The sequence below is a fragment of the Balaenoptera acutorostrata genome, chromosome 16 (assembly GCF_949987535.1).
Source record: "Balaenoptera acutorostrata chromosome 16, mBalAcu1.1, whole genome shotgun sequence".
NCBI classification, from domain to species: Eukaryota; Metazoa; Chordata; class Mammalia; order Artiodactyla; family Balaenopteridae; genus Balaenoptera; species Balaenoptera acutorostrata.
The window spans coordinates 45,994,158-46,015,501 of NC_080079.1; positions in this window are offsets into that span (position 1 = coordinate 45,994,158).

Genomic DNA, 21,344 nt, shown 5'->3' on the forward strand with positions numbered 1-21,344 from the left:
ACATTCTACAGGCCATTTGTATCTTTACTGTATTAAGCTAACCCAGACACCCCTAGAGGGCCATGGCTACCAAAACAGAGGTGGATATGGCATGGGTAGTAATATCCAAAAACTACAATTATGATTTACTATTTTTGGGGGGGATGGGTAATGACCCTAAAGTTAGGCATGATTATTATCTTAATTTAGTAATATCAGAACAGTATTAGTGAAGCTGAGCAATTTGCCCAATATCATACAACGAGTAAGAAGAGCTGGGAATTTACCCCAAGCCCATCTGATGTCAAATCTGATGCTCTTAGCCACCCATTGATTCAGTATTTATGGAGAATCTGTTATGTCCCTGACCCTTTTCTAGATACTGTAGGCACAGTGGTGAACAAGACAGATTCCATGGAGATGATATTTTAAGTCAGGCTAAAAGAAAACTATATATACATTTATAGAGAGAGAAGATATATAGATAATTTATGTATATGTATGTATACTCAAAACACACACCAAAAAAATTTTTTTTTCAGAAAATATAAAGGCTAAGCAGAGATTTAGTAGAAAGTGACTGGGAGACCACCTCAGACAGGTTAGTTAGGGGGGGGGGGTCCCTGAGGAACATGCATTTTAAACTGAGACAGGAATGACAAAGAACCAGTCATCTGAAGATCAGAGGAAGAACATCCCAGTGCAAAATTCCTGAGGCAGAAATGAAGTTAGTTTTGCCTAAGCAACCAAAATAAGGACATTATGACTGGAGCATAATGGAGCAGGGAGGCAGAAGGGAGGGGCCAGGATATGGAGTCTGGATTTAATTCTAAATGCAATGGAAAGAAGCCGCTGGTGGTTTTAAGCAGAAAAGTGACATTCCAGGTACTGTGTAGATAACAGATTGTAGGGAGGCACACAGGAGACAGTCTAGTTAGGCACTGATTAGGCTAATCTAAGAGGGAAATGATGGTAGTTTGGACTAAGGTGCTAATGGTAAAAAATGAAGTAAAAAAGGTAAATTCTGGATGTGTAAATAGAGACACAGGGTTTATGGTCCTAGCTCCCTACTGAATGAACATCCTAAAAATCACTATGGAGACAACAGCACTGTCACCTTCCATGAAATAGTTCCACTTTAGTGGCTTCAGCAAAGAGCTAATATCCTATTGAATTTTGGTTTGAGGTGATATAAAGTCCCTGGGGAAATTACTTCTACATGTCAACACCATTATACTATTTGCTGAGTTCATCAATGATACCATACTATAATGGTAGAAATAAAATTAAAGTGAAATAAAACCTTAAAAACTCTAATCATCTTAATAAACGCATATTTTTTAGTTCCTCCCTGCATTTTATTGCATGATTTTAAATATAAGAGTAAGACTCAGAAACCAAACTATCCTTCTTTAAAATTGCCTGCCTAAGTGCATTTTGCAATATATGAGAGTTCTGTAAATCTCATTAAATGATGCAAGTAAAGAACTAATGAAGAATACTGGCCTGTGTGTTTACAGAGGTCCTATTTTCCTTTACAGGCTCTTAATGAAGTTTAAGCAAAGTGATTCCCAATAAAGTGAGAAATTGTCAGTACAATTTTGAATTTAAACCAGGGCATTAAATGGTTTTAGAACTCTCAGGAAGAACACATCCATAGATAAAGTTCCTATCATCTTACTTAATAGGAATATCACAAAAACTACTTTTATATAAATATGATTAGTGAGATCCTATAAAATCACAATCTAAGATTTCAGCATTCTTCTTTCACTACCAAGACTAGTGAAGTGGGGTCAACAATTATTCTCACCACATCCAAACTCCATGTACAGTTTCCATCTTCTTATCTTTAAAAGTACATTTACTGAAATGTGCTTAAAATTTTTCTACTTATTCTGCTTTCCTTGTTCTGCTTATAGTCATTTATCGTGTCGAATTTCAGGGGTTCTGTTTCCTACTTGCTTGACCTTATGATCTGGGTGGGCAATTTATAAACATGTATTAATATGTACAGTTTGTGCTTTATTTGTGTTTCTGTTCCTCTATTTCTTCTGAAACTTGTATTGTTATTGATTTGAGAAATTTTGAGCCGATAAAGATTTACATGTTTATTTATATATCCTGGCTCCTCCCCTACCTCTTCAGAGCAGTTCCTCAGAGCTGAGAGGCTGTTTCCCAGGCTATTATCCTCTGTAAGCTTCCTGAATAAAACTGAAACTCACAACTCTTACCTTGGATGTTTCTCTTTCAGTTGACAGTTTGCACTAGATGAAAGATAGTTATTGAGCACTTGACATGTAATTGGTCAAAATTGAGATGTGCTGTAAGTATACAATACACACCAGATTTGGAAGACTTAGTACAAAGTGTGTAAAATACCTTATTAATATTTTAATGGGGACTTCCGTGGTGGCGCAGTGGTTAAGAATCCGCCAGCCGGGCTTCCCTGGTGGCACAGTGGTTAAGAATCCACCTGCCAGTGCAGGGGACACGGGTTCAAGCCCTGGTCTGGGAAGATCCCACATGCCATGGAGCAACTACTCCCCATGCACCACAACTACTGAGCCTGCACTCTAGCCTGTGCTCTGGAGCCCATGAGCCACAACTACTGAGCCCATGTGCCACAACTACTGAAGCCCACGCATCTAGAGCCCATGCTCCACAACAAGAGAACCCACCACAATGAGAAGCCCGTGCACCGCAGCAAAGAGTAGCCCCTGCTCGCTGCAACCAGAGAAAAGCCCGCGTGCAGCAACGAAGACCCAACGCAGCCAAAAGTAAATAAATAAAATAAATAAATTTAAAATATATATATTTTAATGGATTACATGTTGAAATAATGTTTTGAATATATTACAATATGTAAAATACATTACTAAAGTTAATTTCATCTGTTTCCTGTTACTTTTTTTTTTTTTAATTTTTTAAAAATTTATTATTTTTTTATTATTTTTTTATTTTTGGCTGTGTTGGGTCCTCGTTTCAGTGTGAGGGCTTTCTCCAGTTGTGGCGAGTGGGGGCCACTCCTCATCGCAGTGCGCGGGCCTCTCACTATCGCGGCCTCTCTTGCTGCGGAGCAGAGGCTCCAGACGCTCAGGCTCAGTAGTTGTGGCTCACGGGCCCAGCTGCCCCGCGGCATGTGGGATCTTCCCAGACCAGGGCTCGAACCCGTGTCCCCTGCATTGGCAGGCAGACTCCCAACCACTGCGCCACCAGGGAAGCCCCTGTTACTTTTTTTAATACGGCTACTGGAAAATTTAAAATCATACCTGTGGCTTGCATTTGTGGCTCTTTCATCCAGGCATATTTTCAACTTGCTGAAATTTCAAATAAAGCATGTGCCTTAGATCAAATCCCTATGGCATGTGAGATTTCTTTATCACTTGATTGAGACTTCTACTTCCAGTAACAGAAATTTATATCACACTATATTTTAACAGGCAAATTTTTTCACATAACTAGCTTATAACCCATCCAGTATCTAAATGATTTAAATTTTGCTCAGTATGTGTGCATGTGTGTGCATCTTATGAGAACCCATAATTTGCTCCCCTCACTGAAGAATTTTAAGTAGCCCTATTATCTCCTGCTATAAGTGCACATACTTTCTATTCTATGACATTTACCCATTTCATAGATCAGTAGTTCTCAGTCAAGGAGAATTACTACACCAGGGTAACATGAAGTTTTCATAAGTGTGCCACCAAAAATGTTGACCACTAAAAATTTGTTTTTGCAATAAACAGGCTGAAAATCAGCTATATATACCTGTCATATGGAGCATTGAGCTGAGAGGGCAGAACTGATAAAGCATGTACACATTTTCATGCAGCACTAAGAGGTATAAGGTAATATCAAGCAGGCACCAGAGAACCAGAACATACAAAAATGTTGCTTCATATGTGCATATGAAAGTAGAATGCAGCCAACATTCAGCAGTTCTATTCTAATAAGTCTACTAACAAGGAACTGGGGGAAAAGAGTGACCAAGAGATAAGCCCAGTAACTATGGCTGTCAATTATTTCAATCATACTATCAAAAATTCTAGATTTGAAAGTGTGCCACAAGTTTAAAAACATTGAGAACTACTGCTGTAGATTAAAATTTTAAAGAAGAGGACCAGACTAGACTTATGGGACCCAGCACCGGAGAACTTCTTTCAGGAAAACATTGAACTTTAATTACTATACAGTCTGAGTATAAATTCAGCCAATTTTGTCATAAGTAAGTCTATATGTTATTATCGTGTCCATAATTGTACACTATGTAATAAAAATATATCTATAGGGCTTCCCTGGTGGCGCAGTGGTTGAGAATCTGCCTGCCAATGCAGGGGACACGGGTTCGAGCCCTGGTCTGGGAAGATCCAACATGCCGCGAAGCAACTAGGCCCGTGAGCCACAATTACTGAGCCTGCGCGTCTGGAGCCTGTGCCCCGCAACAAGAGAGGCTGCGACAGTGAGAGGCCCGCGCACCGCGATGAAGAGTGGCCCCCGCTTGCCGCAACTAGAGAAAGCCCTCGCACAGAAACGAAGACCCAACACAGCCAAAAATAAATAAATAAATTAAATTAAATAAACCCAAAGTTTAAAAAAAAAATATATATATATATATCTATAACATTCATCTCCTTAACAAGTCTGTCTTTATGAAACCAGATTTAGCATTACCTATCTTTAAAAAACCAGTGTTGACGTTTAATGGTTCCTTCTTTCTTTTATAACTGTTCCTAAACTATTTAATAATCAATTTCAATGTCTGGATCAATATCAAGCTTATGAACTTTAGTTCCTGGGATTCAAATTTTCCTCTTTTGGGATATTTGAAATATTTGTCCATTCCTAGGCTTTTGATAGATTTCCAAAACAGTTTGGTGTAGTATTAAAAAAAGATACCCTCCCAAGCCAAACTAGCTCCAGCTTTGGTACTGTCTATAGAACTTCAAGCTACTTACTTTACCACAAGACTTCAGTTTATTCATCAGTAAACCAAGAATAATGAAATCACTTGCTGGTTATTTGCAAGGACAAATAGAAATTAAAATTGTGGACTGAAAGGCATTCAGTGGATCTAATTCTTAAAAGGACAAAAACTGAAACAAATATGGCAAAACATTAAAATAAGTATGTAGATATATGCTATATCTTTTTTAATATATGAATGATTTAGCAGAGTTTGTCATAATATGAGCAAAATACTAAGAATTTAGCATAATTTAGCATAGTTAGCTTCATCATTACAATTTTTTTTTAAACTACAGGTAGCAAATCTCTAAGTCTTTTCAAGAGAGTTCACATACCATACAGAAAAAGGACAGATCTTTAAAACAGACAGATCTGTATTTTAGTTCTTGTTCAGTCACTAATAAGCTGGTTAATGCTTGGGAAAATTTCTTTACATCTAGGAGCTTTGTTTCTTAATTTTTAAAATTAAAATAATCATATCTACCTTCAAGAGACACTGTAAGACTTATACACAATATATACCACATATCTGATGCAGCATTTCCCTGAAAATTCATAGTTGTTGTTATTATTACCCGGGGATATGATTTTTCTAGACCCATTGATACAAATTTATTTAAGTTAACAAAATACTTTCCCTTTTTTTAATAGTATTTTTTTAAATTAATTGTTTATTTATTTTTGGCTGTGTTGGGTCTTCGTTGCTGCACACAGGCTTTCTCTAGTTGTGGCGAGCGGGGGCTACTCTTCGTTGCAGTGCACGGGCTTCTCATCATGGTGGCTTCTCTTGTGGCAGAGCACGGGCTCTAGGCACACAGGCTTCGGTAGTTATGGTGCACAGGCTCAGTAGTTGTGGCTCGCGGGCTCTAGAGCGCAGGCTCAGTAGTTGTGGTGCATGGGCTTAGTTGCTCCACGACATGTGGGATCTTCCCAGACCAGGGCTCGAACCCGTATCCCCTGCATTGGCAGGCGGGTTCTTAACCAGGGAAGCCCAAAATACTTTTTCTTAATGATTCTAATTTCACAGTTTTAAAGCCTCTTAACTATTTCTTTTTTCCTTTCCAGTTTAAACACCATTTTTATGCCCCTAGCCAGGTAACATCTGACTCCTGCCCCTCCCATATGTCTCATATCTAATTAGCCAACCCGCCCTATTCAATCTATTCAATCAGCCTCAGTGGTGTTCCTTGCCACATTCCCTCCTCTCCTTTCCCACTGCCACCATCCTTGTTCACACACTCATTGCCTCTCATCTGGACAATTAAAATAAATGTCTAACTCCTGTTTGTTCCCCATCCAGTGAATTTTAGACACCAATGTCAAATTAATCTTCTACAGCTCAGAACAAGTTACTCTCCCGCTAAGAAACCTTCAAAGACTCCCTGTTGCCTACAGAATAAAATTCTTACCCTCACTTTCTTACCCTTCACAAAATGGCCTGAACTTTCTTTTCCAATTTAATTTCCCACAGCTTCCTGCAGTATACCTTCTAGGCAAGTGGGTAAAGAGCCACTTGAAGACATGATGGCTATTTCTCATTTTCTGACTTATGTGAGTTATTTAAGATAAGAAGAAAGTCCAGAAGGAAATGATTGCATGATAAATAAATTCAATAAAAATATCAATTTATCAAATTGCTTAGCTGAATTTCCTGGTTCATAATTACTAAACATATCACTGGTGGGGGCTTGGGCTATTTTAACCCAGGTTACTTAAATTTTCTCTTAAATGTTGAGGATATTTTCCTATCTTATTAAGTAGTAGATAAGATAAGAGCATTTCCTTTTTTGCTTCTCTAGTGTCTGACAGGGATTACATCTTGAATCACAGAGTTAAAAGGAGCATTAAGATACATTGCTCCTGTTTTACAAATGACAAAACTAAAGCTCACAGAGCAACCATGTGAATTGCTATAAGTCACCTTCCCACATAAGGGCACAAGGAGGTTGAGCTCAATGTGTATACTAACCACACAAAGTTGTATACTATTTTTTTCCTTATTTTTGTTTGTTAGAATCGTTTGTATATTTGTTTGGAAATACTTCATATGCATGCGTATCATACCCATTTTCCTGTAACCTCTAAAAATCAAATATAATTAAGAGATAGTTTAAAATTCACTCTTTTGGTTAATCACATGCAAAGTATTGTTATAATAAATAGATGCTACCAAATAGACCTCTACTTCCAGTAAAGAAAACTGTTTCCAAAAGTTCTTCAGTGTCAAGGTTGTTAATAAAATATTTATTGATTTTCTCTGTTTTATGTCCAACTCTTTCCCCTAAAATCATAAGCATTGATAGGGCAGGGAACAATTTATGAAATTATTTTTTAGCTAATATCATTTGGAACACAGGGCTATGCACTCAATAAATACATCTTGAAATGAGTTTTGCTTATAATTTTCTCAGAGTCTCAGGCAGTTATATAATTATTTACATCCTAGAAGTTGTCATTCCCTGAAAAATTGGAAATAAAAATGCAAACATGGTGTACAACTGTAGGAGAGGCAAGTTTTTACCTCTACACTCTTAGGGCTTTTCGGCTGGGCCTGAGAATTCATCTGGCATAAGGCAGATTAACAGGAGAAAAGCATACAAATTTACATATATCTTATGTGACACAAGAGACCTCATACTGAAAGGAAGGCCCAAAGAAATGGCAAAACCTACATGTTGATATTTTATATCAGGTTGAACAAAGAGAGGCAATGGTGGAAAAGTAACTAAAATTTATGGAGGAGCTAAAGGAAGATAATAATTATTTTAACACGATCTGTTTGTACAGAATTCTCACAGCTTTGACTCTGTCAAAGAATGTTTATTTCTGCTGTTCAAGGAGGGCATCTTCCATATAGGAGTTTTTATCTCCTGTTTTCAGGAATAAAAGAGGACATTACAATGCCCTTCTTGCATCTGCTGCTTTTTTAAGTGCCCTTAGCTCAAAATAATCATTATGCCAAAGTCACGTATTTTGTGGTGGCATATATTGCCACCCTGCATAACTAACATCCATTTACACAAAGTAAAAAGTAAGGCACACAAACTCTCTCTTGACTCTTAAATTCCAGATAGATTTGATTTTTTAAAAAAAAAGGGCAGCTCTTTTTGACCTGCCACAAAAATGAATAGACTCCTGGCAGGGTCACATCAATGAGCAGGGAGCATTAACACGGGTGAGAGAGGTCCATGTACTTCAGCCACATTACCTGGGACTTGCTCTTATGAATGATGCATTATAGTCCCAAATCAGAAAGCAGACATTACCTGTTCTGTTAGGTTTTACAGTAGAAAAAGAAAAATGAAAAGCATTTACTTCTTGGTAAACACGTATTAGGAAGACAGAGACCATTTGATCCGCATCTCCACTAGACCAACAACTCACTTTTGAAGTCCTGAAGGCAACAGTCTGCCTACAGACATGTTCAAATGGACAAGTGGGTCCATTGGCTAAAGACCTGCAAACTGTTTTTCAGTAAACTTTTTTATTAATCTCATTCTGACATGGGGTATAATTCACAAGCTACACCAGGTCTAATGAATGAGCCCACCAAAAGATCATATGATAAGGATTTTTTTTCAAGAACCGAAGAAAAGATTTCAGTATAAATCACTAGTCCCTCGTCTTATCCTGCAGAGTTGCAATTCTACTCTTTGTCACAACTTCACACTAGTCCAGGGGCCAATCAGTTCTCCCCTGGAAATTTGCAGCAAACTTCTAACATCCCCATTCCAATCCCTACTCTGATACATTCCTCTAACTCCCCTTCAACGCATTCTGCACACTGCAGCCAGAATGCTGTTTCTAAAGTGCAATTCTGAAATGTTCCTCCGCTGCTTAAACCTTGCCATGGTTTCCCATTGCCCCTAGGACAGAAAAGGTTTAACATCACTGCAAGACTTTTTGTATCTCATTCTTCATCAGTCATATGGTTCCATTTGGTCCAATGGCTCCAGTGGACATGGTACCTAGAATCCTCAAGTTTCTCAAGTATCTGTGGAAGGGTTTGAAAGCTTAATTAAAAGTTGGCTTCTTCAGAATATAAGAAAAATCAGATATCAAATTTACCAAATATTGCATGAAATTTTCACAAAACATAACATTTTGTCAACTACTCAATTGTTATTCAATACAGTTCTGTGACCTTATCTATGAGATATATTTAATGTGGGATATGGGCGCTGGGTGTATTGTGAATTGAAAGCTTCAAGGTAAAAGTGCCTAGGGATTCAAATGTCTTAAAATCACCCTGATGTCTTGCCACTTTCCCACCCTCCAGCCCATCCCACTCTCACTCTTCACTCTAGCTATACTGAACTTCTTTTGGTACTATAACATGTCATGCTATATTTTTCTTCTAGAGGTCTCATCAATGCCATTCCTTCTCACTGGATGACTCCTTTACACATTTGGCCCCTATTCACCTGGCTGACTGCCCAACTTAACCAATCTGGATTCAGTGGCCTCCCATCTATTTCCATGGCATCCAACACTCTGCTGTCATTAACACTTAGCACACATGATTGTACCTCATTGTCCAGCCACTGGTATCCCCATTCAGGAACATAAGCTCTGGATTGGCATGGGCTGTGTCTCTCCTTCTCTCCTGTTTACCACCAAGTCCCCACAGGCTAATACAGAGTCTAGCATGCAGTAATGAACATTTGTTGGTTGAACATGTAAAACCCTCTGCCTCACCTAACCATAATTCTACTGTTTTGGTGAAATCTTCATATAAAACAACTGATTGGTATTTTTATTTTTATTTGACAGCTGATCTCAGTGGCCTCATACAGCCTGCTAAGTGTGGGGAGCTCATCAATGTCTCTTAAATTCAGACTGTTCTTATATCTCTTTCAAATGTGCCCTACCTTACAGGAAATACTGATATTTAGGGTCTAAAAATTTCTCTTTACTTTGTATTTTTCTTTACAGTGAATTACCATCTGTGTTTGAATTGTTTATATGTCTATAAATTGAATCTTCCAGAGTCTTTGAAAATTTTATTATCACTGTTTCACTATAATACATTTTTTGATTCTTTAAGTGAATTCACTTCAATCTGCAGCTGAAAAGAATAACTAATATGTAACTCAAAGAGGCAATAAAAGTTAGGATAAGTAATTTCTCAGTGAACCCTAACTTCTGTTATGAGGATGTCACATAGCAACCTCTGGGAACAGCCCTTTCCTTCCTTCCTGACAGGAAGAGAGCAGTGTGATAGAGTGGAAAGAGTACTCAAACCTGGGTTCAAATCCTACAGCTGGCATTTACAATTCATTAACCTCTCCAAGTTACTTAAGTGCAGCCAGTTTCCCCATCTATAAAATGGAAAAATAAAACCCACATTGCATAGTTTTAGTGTGAATTATAGATTACTTGGACAAAACACATTGTTCATTTAATAAAAACCAGCATTATTTTTATGCAGATATTCAAATATTTTTAACTCTGTGCAAATGGTGTATTCTTGAAACTGTTTCTTGTAAAGCAACGTTCTTCATTCAAATTCCTGGAGGGACCTTCAAGATGGCAGAGGAGCAAGACGTGGAGATCACCTTCCTCCCCACAAATACATCAGAAATACATCTACATGTGGAACAATTCCTACAGAACACCTACTGAACGCTGGCAGAAGACCTCAGACTTCCCAAAAGGCAAGAAAATCCCCATGTACCTGGGTAGGGCAAAAGAAAAAAGAAAAAACAGAGACAAAAGAATAGGGACGGGACCTGCACCAGTGGGAGGGAGCTGTGAAGGAGGAAAGGTTTCCACACACTAGGAAGCCCCTTCGCCGGCAGAGACTGTGGGTGGCAGAGGGAGGAAGCTTTGGAGCCACGGAGGAGAGCGCAGCAACAGGGGTGCGGAGGGCAGAGCGGAGAGAGTCCCACACAGAGGATCGGTGCTGACCAGCACTCACCAGCCCGAGAGGCTTGTCTGCTCACCTGCCGGGGCGGGCGGGGGCTGGGAGCTGAGGCTCAGGCTTCGGTCAGATCCCAGGGAGATGTCTGGGGTTGGCGGCATGAACACAGCGTGAAGGGGGCTAGTGCACCGCAGCTAGCCGGAGGGAGTCCAGGAGAAAGTCTGGAACTGCTTAAGAGTCAAGAGACCATTGTTTCAGGGTGCGTGAGGAGAGGGGATTCAGAGCACCGCCTAAATGAGCTCCAGAGACAGGCGTGAGCCACGGCTATCAGCTCGGACACCAGAGACGGGCGTGAAACGCTAAGGCTGCTGCTGCCGCCACCAAGAAGCCTGTGTGCCAGCACAGGTCACTATCCACACCTCCCCTCCCGGGAGCCTGTGCAGCCGCCACTGCCAGGGTCCCGTGATCCAGGGACAACTTCCCCGGGAGAACAGAGGCACACCTCAGGCTGTCGCAACGTCATGCTGGCCTCTGCCGCCGCAGGCTCGCCCCACATTCCAATTATAACTACCATACCCCTCCCTCCCCTGGCCTGAGTGAGCCAGAGCCCCCTAATCAGCCGCTGCTTTAACCCCATCTGTCTGGGCGGGAACAGACACCCTCAGGCAACCTACACGCAGAGGTGGGGCCAAATCCAAAGCTGAACCCCAGGAGCTGTGCGAACAAAGAAGAGAAAGGGAAATCTCTCCCAACAGCCTCAGGAGCAGCGGATTAAATCTCCACAATCAGCTTGATGTACCCTTCATCTGTGGAGTACCTGAATAGAAAATGAATCACCCCAAAATTGAGGCAGTGGACTTTGGGAGCAAATGTGAACTTGGGGTTTGCTGTCTGTGACTGACTTGTTTCTGATTTTTATGTATTTTAGTTTAGTTTTTAACACTTGTTATCATTGGTGGATTCGTTTATTGGTTTGGTTGCTCTCTTCTTTTTTTTAAAAATTATAATCATTTTTTTATTTTAATAATTTTTTTAGTTTTTTTATTTTAATTTTTCTTTCTTTTGTTCTCCCTTTTCTTCTGAGCCATGTGGCTGACAGCATCTTGGTGCTCCAGCCTGGTATCAGGCCTGAGGCTCTGAGGTGGGAGAGCCAAGTTCAGGACATTGGACCACCAGCGACCTCCCAGCCCCACATAATATCAATCGGCAAGAGCTCTCCCAGAGATCTCCATCTCAACGCTAAGACCCAGCTCCACCCAACAGCCAGCAAGCTCCACTGCTGGATGCCCCATGCCAAACAACTAGCAAGACAGGAACACAACCCCACCCATTAGCAGAGAGGCTGCCTAAAATTATACCAAGTTCACAGACCCCAAAACACACCACCAGACACAGCCCTGTGCACCAGAAAGACAAGATCCAGCCCCACCCACCAGAACACAGGCACCAGTCCCCTCCACCAGGAATCCTACACAACCCACTGAACCAACCTTAGCCACTGGGGGCAGACAACGGGAACTACGAACCAGCAGCCTGCGAAAAGGAGTCCCCAAACACAGTAAGTTAAGCAAAATGAGAAGACAGAGAAATACACAGCAGATGAAGGAGCAAGGTAAAAACACACCAGACCAAACAAATGAAGAGGAAATAGGCAGTCTACCTGGAAAATAATTCAGAGTAATGATAGTAAAGATGATTCAAAATCTTGGAAATAGAATGGAGAAAATACAAGAAACGTTTAACAAGGACCTAGAAGAAATAAAGAGTAAACAAACAATGATGAACAACACAATAAATGAAACTAAAAATTCTCTAGAAGGAATCAATAGCAGAATAACTGAAGCAGAAGAACAGATAAGTGACCTGGAAGACAAAATAGTGGAAATAACTACCACAGAGCAGAATAAAGAAAAAAGAATGGAAAGAATTGAGGACAGTCTCAGAGACCTCTGGGACAACATTAAACTCACCAACATTTGAATCATAGGGGTCCCAGAAGAAGAAGAGAAAAGAAAGAGTCTGAGAAAATATTTGAAGAGATTAGAGTTGAAAACTTCCCTAACATTGGAAAGGAAATAGTCAAGTCCAGGAAGCACATAGAGTCCCAAACAGGATAAATCCAAGGAGAAACATGCCAAGACACATAATAATCAAACTATCAAAAATTAAATACAAAGAAAAAATATTAAAAGCAGCAAGGGAAAAACAACAAATAACATAAAAGGGAATCCCCATAAGGTTAACAGCTGATCTTTCAGCAGAAACTCTGCAAGCCAGAAGGGAGTGGCAGGACATATTTAAAGTGACACAAGAAGGAGGGGATATGGGGATATATGTACACATACAGCTGATTCAGTTTGTTATACAGCAGAAACTAACACACCATTGTAAAGCAATTATACTCCAATAAAGATGCTAAAAAAAAATTCCTTTCATCACATTGGCTTTAATTATAATATGTAAATTTGCTGGGGGGTGAGGAGGAAAAGGAATTCAAAAATGTGACTTTGACCTTTTTTTAGGCCTGTAAACTTTTCTAAAACAAATGTTTAAATGGAAGAAACATGATCAGTTTTGTCCACAGGAAAAATGTTCAAAGTCCTAAAAGCTTATACAAAAGGTATGGATTAATTTTACTGGGGCACGATAGTTTAAGTTTGGAATAGAATAGCTTAGAATCTAACTTTAAGTATATAGCTCAACAAAACCCTGTGGACTGAAGTAACATTCACGTCGTGATCAGAATAGACTTGAACTATAACTAAAGCTATAAAAATAACAATTTTTAAAAATAAAATAAACCATTATACTCAGATTGTCTTGTAGTAATTTGGGGCCATAGTCTCCTCCTTTTTCATATGATAGATTTGGTTGCGATAATGTCAGTGGTCCCTCCAGCTGCACTAAATACTCCCTGACTCACTTATCTGATACTACAGATTATGGGAAACGCTGATAAAAATGAGGTTGGTCGGGCTTCCCTGGTGGCGCAGTGGTTGAGAATCTGCCTGCCAATGCGGGGCACACGGGTTCGAGCCCTGGTCTGGGAAGATCCAACATGCCGCGGAGCAACTGGGCCTGTGAGCCACAACTACTGAGCCTGCGCGTCTGGAGCCCGTGCTCCGCAACAAGAGAGGCCATGATAGTGAGAGGCCCGCGCACCGCGATGAAGAGTGGCCCCCGCTCGCCGCAACTAGAGAAAGCCCTCGCACAGAAACAAAGACCCAACACAGCCAAAAATTAATTAATTAATTAATTAATTTAAAAAAAATAATTCCTTTTAAAAAAAAAAAATGAGGTTGGTCATCACAGTCTACCACCACAATGACAGATTTGTGCCAATCCCAATAAAGCATCATAGCCTAAAGCAGTTGTTCTTAACCTTTGGTAGGTCACAGAACCCTTTAAGAAGAAGCTGAGGAAAGCTATGATGTCTCTCATGAGAATAAAGTTTATAACTCCATATAATATCTCAGGGAACTCATAAGCCCCAGATTAAGAACCTCTGCATCAGGGAGTTTCCTGCTTTGGGGGCTGTCTTGTCAGCTCAGGCTGCTACAACAAAATACCATAAAGTGGGTGACTTATAAACAACAGAAATTTACTTCTCTCAGTTCTGGAGACAGGAAGTCTAGGGTATTTATACACCAACTTCCAGCAGTCTTTGAGTGACGGCTGCTCCTGTGAAGCATTACTTCTTAAGCGCTTCTGGATTACCACTACACAGATCTGCAGCCTACAGCTGCTAGAAAAGGTCCTCAAGCAAAGAGATACAGATGCTGCTGGTAATTGAAGTCCAGCCTGCCTGCAATGATAATGCCCAAGAGCAAAGGTGCAGGACACAAACAGCATTTGCTGCCCTCAAAGTTTCCTCGACTGGAAAAGACCTACCCTTCAGGTAGCTGCAAAATGAGCCACAATGTCTATTACTTGCCTGGAAATGAGGAGGCCTCTAGGATCAGTCTCCGCTCTTCACCAATATAGCCAATGCCCTTTTCGGCAGCTACTACCTTTCAGTTCCTATCTGTGTTAATAGGTAGGCACATCTACACAGAACACACGCATAATATGACAACATAGGATTTAACACGTAAAGAAGTTTGGATTTCTAAGAAAGAACTGTACTATTTAAATTCAAACTATTCCATTAACTTTAATATTACATGGGAATCAAAAGAAATAAATAGAAAAATAAACATCCCTGCAAATGGGCAGATGCTTACTTAGGTATACACTTCAAAACATAGATAGAGCTCAAGGGGAATATAGTCAATATAGTTTAGAAACCTGGTCATTCACACTGTGTTTAAAGAGGAGTGAGCCTCACACAGGCTGAATGACTTGCCCAAAGTCTCACTGGTAGTTTCTGGCATAGCACAGCTCCTGTTTCACTGTCCTCTTCCCTGCATCATTCAGCCTTCTGTGGTTTTCCCAGGATTACAGAAGTGAAGTCTGATTTCCTGCAGTTATTATTTGCTCTAGTACTAACACTTACTATTATTAGTTTCACAAGGAGCTGCCTTCCTAATTGGCTTCTCATTTCAATCTAAACTACAATTTAAGCTAACGCTGATTTTCAGTGAGCTCATCTCTGCAAAGGATTAGAAAAATGTCCTCACTGAGGCTACCAACAAAAATCACATCCTGGAAATAAAAACACAAATAAACAAATGGGACCTAATGAAACTTAAAAGCTTTTGCACAGCAAAGGAAACCGTAAACAAGACCAAAAGACAACCCTCAGAATGGGAGAAAATATTTGCAAATGAAGCAACTGACAAAGGATTAATCTCCAAGATTTACAAGCAGCTCATGCAGCTCAATAACAAAAAAACAAACAACCCAATCCAAAAATGGGCAGAAGACCTAAATAGACATTTCTCCAAAGAAGATATACAGATTGCCAACAGACACATGAAAGAATGCTCAGCATCCTTAATCATTAGAGAAATGCAAATCAAAACGACAATGAGATATCATCTCACACCGGTCAGAATGGCCATCATCAAAAAATCTAGAAACAATAAATGCTGGAGAGGGTGTGGAGAAAAGGGAACCCTCTTGCACTGTTGGTGGGAATGTAAATTGATACAGCCACTATGGAGAACAGTATGGAGGTTCCTTAAAAAACTAAAAATAGAACTACCATACGACCCAGCAATCCCACTACTGGGCATATACCCTGAGAAAACCATAATTCAAAAAGAGTCATGTACCAAAATGTTCATTGCAGCTCTATTTACAATAGCCAGGACATGGAAGCAACCTAAATGTCCATCATTGGATGAATGGATAAAGAAGATGGGGCACATATATACAATGGAATGTTACTCAGCCATAAAAAGAAACGAAATGGAGATATTTGTAGTGAGGTGGGTGGAGTTAGAGTCTGTCATACAGAGTGAAGTAAGTCAGAAAGAGAAAAACAAATACAGTATGCTAACACATATATATGGAATCTAAGGGGGAAAAAAAGGTCATTAAGAACCTAGTGGCAAGACGGGAATAAAGACACAGACCTACTAGAGAATGGACTTGAGGATATGGGGAGGGGGAGGGGTAAGATGTGACAGGGTGAGAGAGCGGCATGGACATATATACACTACCAAATGTAAAATAGATAGCTAGTGGGAAGCAGCCGCATAGCACAGGGAGATCAGCTCGGTGCTTTGTGACCACCTAGAGGGGTGGGATAGGGAGGGTGGGAGGGAGGGAGACATAAGAGGGAAGAGATATGGGAACATATGTATATGTATAACTGATTCACTTTGTTATAAAGCAGAAACTAACACACCATTGTAAAGCAATTATACTCCAATAAAGATGTTAAAAAAAAATCACATCCTGAAGATAATACACATTTTCCAAATTAAATCACATCCTGAAGATAATACACATTTTCCAAATTAAAACACACACTAAAATGAGTATTACCCTAATAGATCAGGATGCATTACTATTCAAACAAAGTATCACATGCATGCCTTTCTACTACTGTGTGTTACTTAAATGTGGCTTGAGCAAACAGCAGGTATTTTAAAAACCTTCAAAAAAAAATCTAAGTTCAAAAATCTCTAAGTTCAGCATTATCTGCATATTTGTTTTAAAAGCAGTAAAAGGAAAAGCAATTCACTTAATATTTCTTTGGGGTGTCCTTGGGACTGCCTTAATCTAAGGAAAGCATCTTCAAAGACTCATGCACCGTGATATCTTTCTTCCAATGAGAGGTTAGCTCAGAAATAACATCACACTTCAGGAGGAGTTACTGATCGTTTATAGTCACTCATCTTCTGTGACAGGCAGAAGAGGGAGACCTTTATCTAACCTGACTTAAAGAAGGAACAAGTAGCCAAAAGAGTAATAGGCTATGGGGTTTGTTCAAATTTTAAAAACTGCCATTTACTAGCTGTGTGGCCTTAAGCAAGTTACTTGACTTCTCTGTGCCTCAGTTGTCTTCATCTATGAAAATGCAGATAATAAAACCTACTTGGTGAGGATCAAATGAGATAATATATAAATATCATGCATCATTGTGCTTGGCACAGAAGAGACATTTTTTATAAAAGTTAAGAAAAATTCTCCAAACTTGGGGGGAAAAATAAAAAGATAATTATGTGATCCTCTACTGTCCTGTTAAGGGCATTTTTAAACAAATCAGCCGGAGTCATCTGACTTTGTAGGAGAATGTAAGTGTATTGGCATAAATAATTAGCATGTAAACATTTTATAACTTAAAAAACTGTTAATGTATGTATAGTTGGTTGAATAGTTTCCCCCCAAAATTCATGTCCACTTGGAACCTCAGAATGTGACCTTATTTGGAAATAGGGTCCTTAAGGATGTAATTAGTTAAGGATCCCAAGATTCAGTCATCCTGGATTTAGGATGACTGGTGTTTTTCCAAGAGGAGAGGAAACAGAGATAAAGAGGGAAGAGGCCAAAATGGAGGCAGAAATTGAAGTTACGCTGTCACAAGCTAAGGAATACCAAGGATTGCTGCTAGAAGCAAGCACTAACTTGCCTTGCCTACGAAAAGGCAAGAAAGGATTCCTTCCTAGACCCTTCGGAGGGAGCATGGCTCTGTAGGCACCTTGATTTCAGACTTCTAACCTCAAGAACTGTGAGAATAAATGTAACATGTTGTTTTAAGCCACAGTGTTTATGGTAACTTGTTACAGCAGCCCTAGGAAACTAATAGAGTATGATTATCTTACTTTCTGTTTAGTAGAGACGAAAACCCCAACAGTTATTCCCCTATGAGACATGAATCAGTTTTGTTTCTAATGTGGAGATCTTATGTCAGCATTCATTTTTTTATTTCTACCAACTAAAAAGACAAAAACAAAACCCCAGTTTCTCCTATTCTCTTTTGAAGCCATTCTGTCATGCCACTGGCATCTTCATTAATGCATTAAGTAAAATTTGATGCTTACATTCTGTATGAGAATCATGATTTTAACATTTTAAGAATTACACTGTAACGAAGTACTCCTTGATAACTAATGATGATGATAATGTTAGAGATGGTCACGAGGATGAAGATAGAGATGATGATGATTCATTGTTTTTCCCATCGTGGCAAGCTTTCACGTGGGACAGAAGAGAGGGCATTACTCTTATGCTCTCGAGCCAGCCCAGGCATTGGCACACACAACAGGCAATGTGAGAGCTCCTCAAGCCACCAAGGATGATGTGTAGAAACTGAGCTCTGTGGTGGCCTAGAGGGTATTGTCTCTCTGATTTTAGGAAAAGAATACCTTAAGTTCCCACCAGCAGCCTTTTAAAGAACCCTGTCAGAAAGAGGTCCCTTCCCACGAAGCCCAATCAACATTTGAGTCAAATGCTCCCTCTTGGATCTGGAGCAACCCAAAGAGACTTCAGGGGAAGTCCAACCTGATTCTGTGGTGGGTTTTGTGGGGGATAATTCAATGTACACAGTTTCCATTTTACACACATGCTGATGCTCTTTTATGTGAATACTCGTAGTCTTAAATACAAATTTTATTATAGTTGAAGCCCATTTTTTTCTCTCAGAACACAGAATTTTGAAAACCATGATTTTATCATCCTCATCAATGAGGAAATGATTCAATTCTCAAAAATTCTAATATAGGATAAATTTGCCACTATGGAAGAGTTCTTATAATTTTTGTGACAAGCTATATGTTTTTTTCTCCTGAAAGGAAACAAAAACAAATGAATAGACTCAGAAAAATAATAAGCCAATTACTTTATCCTGTGTCCTTTTGGCCTCCAAAACCACATCTTGCTGGATCATGATTGGTTTGGAAAGAGGGAAATATGCAGGATAATAACCCCGGAAAGAAAGAGGATTATGGCACGAATCTGTCATTCTCACAGCTGGTCAGTGTTGAGTCTCCCATTCTGTCCCATTGCCCGGTGGTTTCTTTAACCCTCCTGAAAGCAATCTATGCTGATTACCTAAGAAATGGGGATGTCCATCTTCCTCTGTTTCATTTGTAAACTAAATGGATGGTTTTCGGTTGTGGATCACCCCATGAAAAGCATTTTGTCCATTTCAAAGCAATCAAGAGTGGTAATTGCTCCAGAGCCACTTTTTTCCTCTTCATTTCTCACTGAGAGAGGCCAGCAGTGTGACCTTCCTGCCTGTGCCCTCCACCGTGTCTCTGAGGGCTCAAAGCAGGGAAAGCAACACCCCAGGCACACGCTCCATTTTGACAGCAATTTTCTCACTTGTGCTCCCCTTGCTGCAGGCTAAATCACCCATCAGATCAATAGCCCCCAAATGACAGTCTCAGAGGTGTGAGATAGGGTGTCAGCAGCAGGGGTTGGAGCTGGGGGCACTGAACTGAACATTAGACACAGAACAAGAGGCCTTGGTTCTGTTTTCAGCTCTGCTGGAAACTTAAGCAGCCCATTTACCCCTCTGCATCCATGTGCTCTCATCTGATCTATTTTAACATTTCTTTTGCTAATGTCTTGGGATAGAGGTCTTTCCAGATACACATACATATTTTAATAATCTAAATGAAAATTTTAAAAATTATAATAGATCCAAATGGTGGAATATAATGTAGCCATTAAAAATAATGTTCATGAAAGATCTTTACTGACAGAGAAATGCTTGCAACATAATATTAAGTGAGCAAAGCTAAGCCAGAACTTGTTTTACATTATGCTCAATATATATGCTCATATGATCAATGTATTTGGAAATACATCAAAGTGTTATTAAGTGGCTGCATCTGGTCAACCACTTTTTCTTCTTCTTTACACTTTTCTGAATTTTCCACAAAGAAAAGGAATAATTTTATTTGCCAAATAGTTATTGAATACACATATTTTTATATATGTGAAACAGCTACAGTGGAAGTATCTTAAAATTTATTCCTCTCTTAGCCATCTGTAAATCTCCTACTATCTCTTTGTCCTAACTTTCTACCCAAACTGGCAGGTTCAAACTAGGTTCCCCCAAAAAATACTTTTCTTGAATGTTACCTGTACAGAAAACCTATACTTTGACTCTTATAGAAGTACTAAGAGAGAGAAGATACGTTCTCTATTCTCAAAAAAACAAAAGAAAGATTTTGACCACCACAATGCATACATGAGAAATCATATCCTCTGATGGCTTTATATCCAACCTCAGTGACTTTAAATCCTACTTGAAAAGAGATCTTTCTCTCTCTGTAATTCCAACTTTTAAAAGCTTAAAATGGTGATGAACCTGTTATCTCTCAATATCCTACCCCTGCCTTTATTCATTCCCAAACTTTCCTCAGTTGATAGTGGTTGATGGCTAAAACACCATACAGATAATTAATACCCAAACAACATTCTGTGGCAATGTTGTAGAGTATGACCTACCAATATTTCACAAGATATGTGACCGAGGAGACTGGGGCTAAGATTCCTGGGTAAACTTTCCAGATCAATTTTAGTTGGGAAACAACAAAATTAAATAGATTCCTTTATTGCCAACCTTCCGAAGGCCATTAATATGTTAATGTGTATTGTTCATATGGAGAGTGAATACTGTATCTAGCATTTCCCCAACACAGGTAACCACAGAAATTTTTTTGCTTCTCTTGAGACTCTAACCTTCTGAGGGGAACAGTTTTGGAAGTACTTCTCTAAAGGGTTGAATCAATTTGTGAGGTTTGACAGATGAGACCAAAATGGACCACCCCATGACATGCAATTCAACATGTCGTACCAATTCATTTTGAATCTAGCTGCCTGGCCTACAGAATTCTACTGAGTGGTCAGTTGTGGGTGGTGAAATGTCAGGCAACAGACCCAGGAGAAAAGAAAGCCTCTGCCTCTCCCATTGTTTTATGTATTCATGAGAACTGCTGTTGATGGGGGAACTCAGTGAACTTAATCTTTCCTGGAAGGACCCTGGAGACCCCATCTTGCATAAGCTAATTTTTAGTGTCCCAGCCTCTCTCCTCTCCTAGCTGCAAGGATCATGGCAAAACTGCTTTGAACTGAGCATTACTGGCCTCTTAAGAGAATCTGAGACTCAACTATTTGTTGGGCTAATAGAATA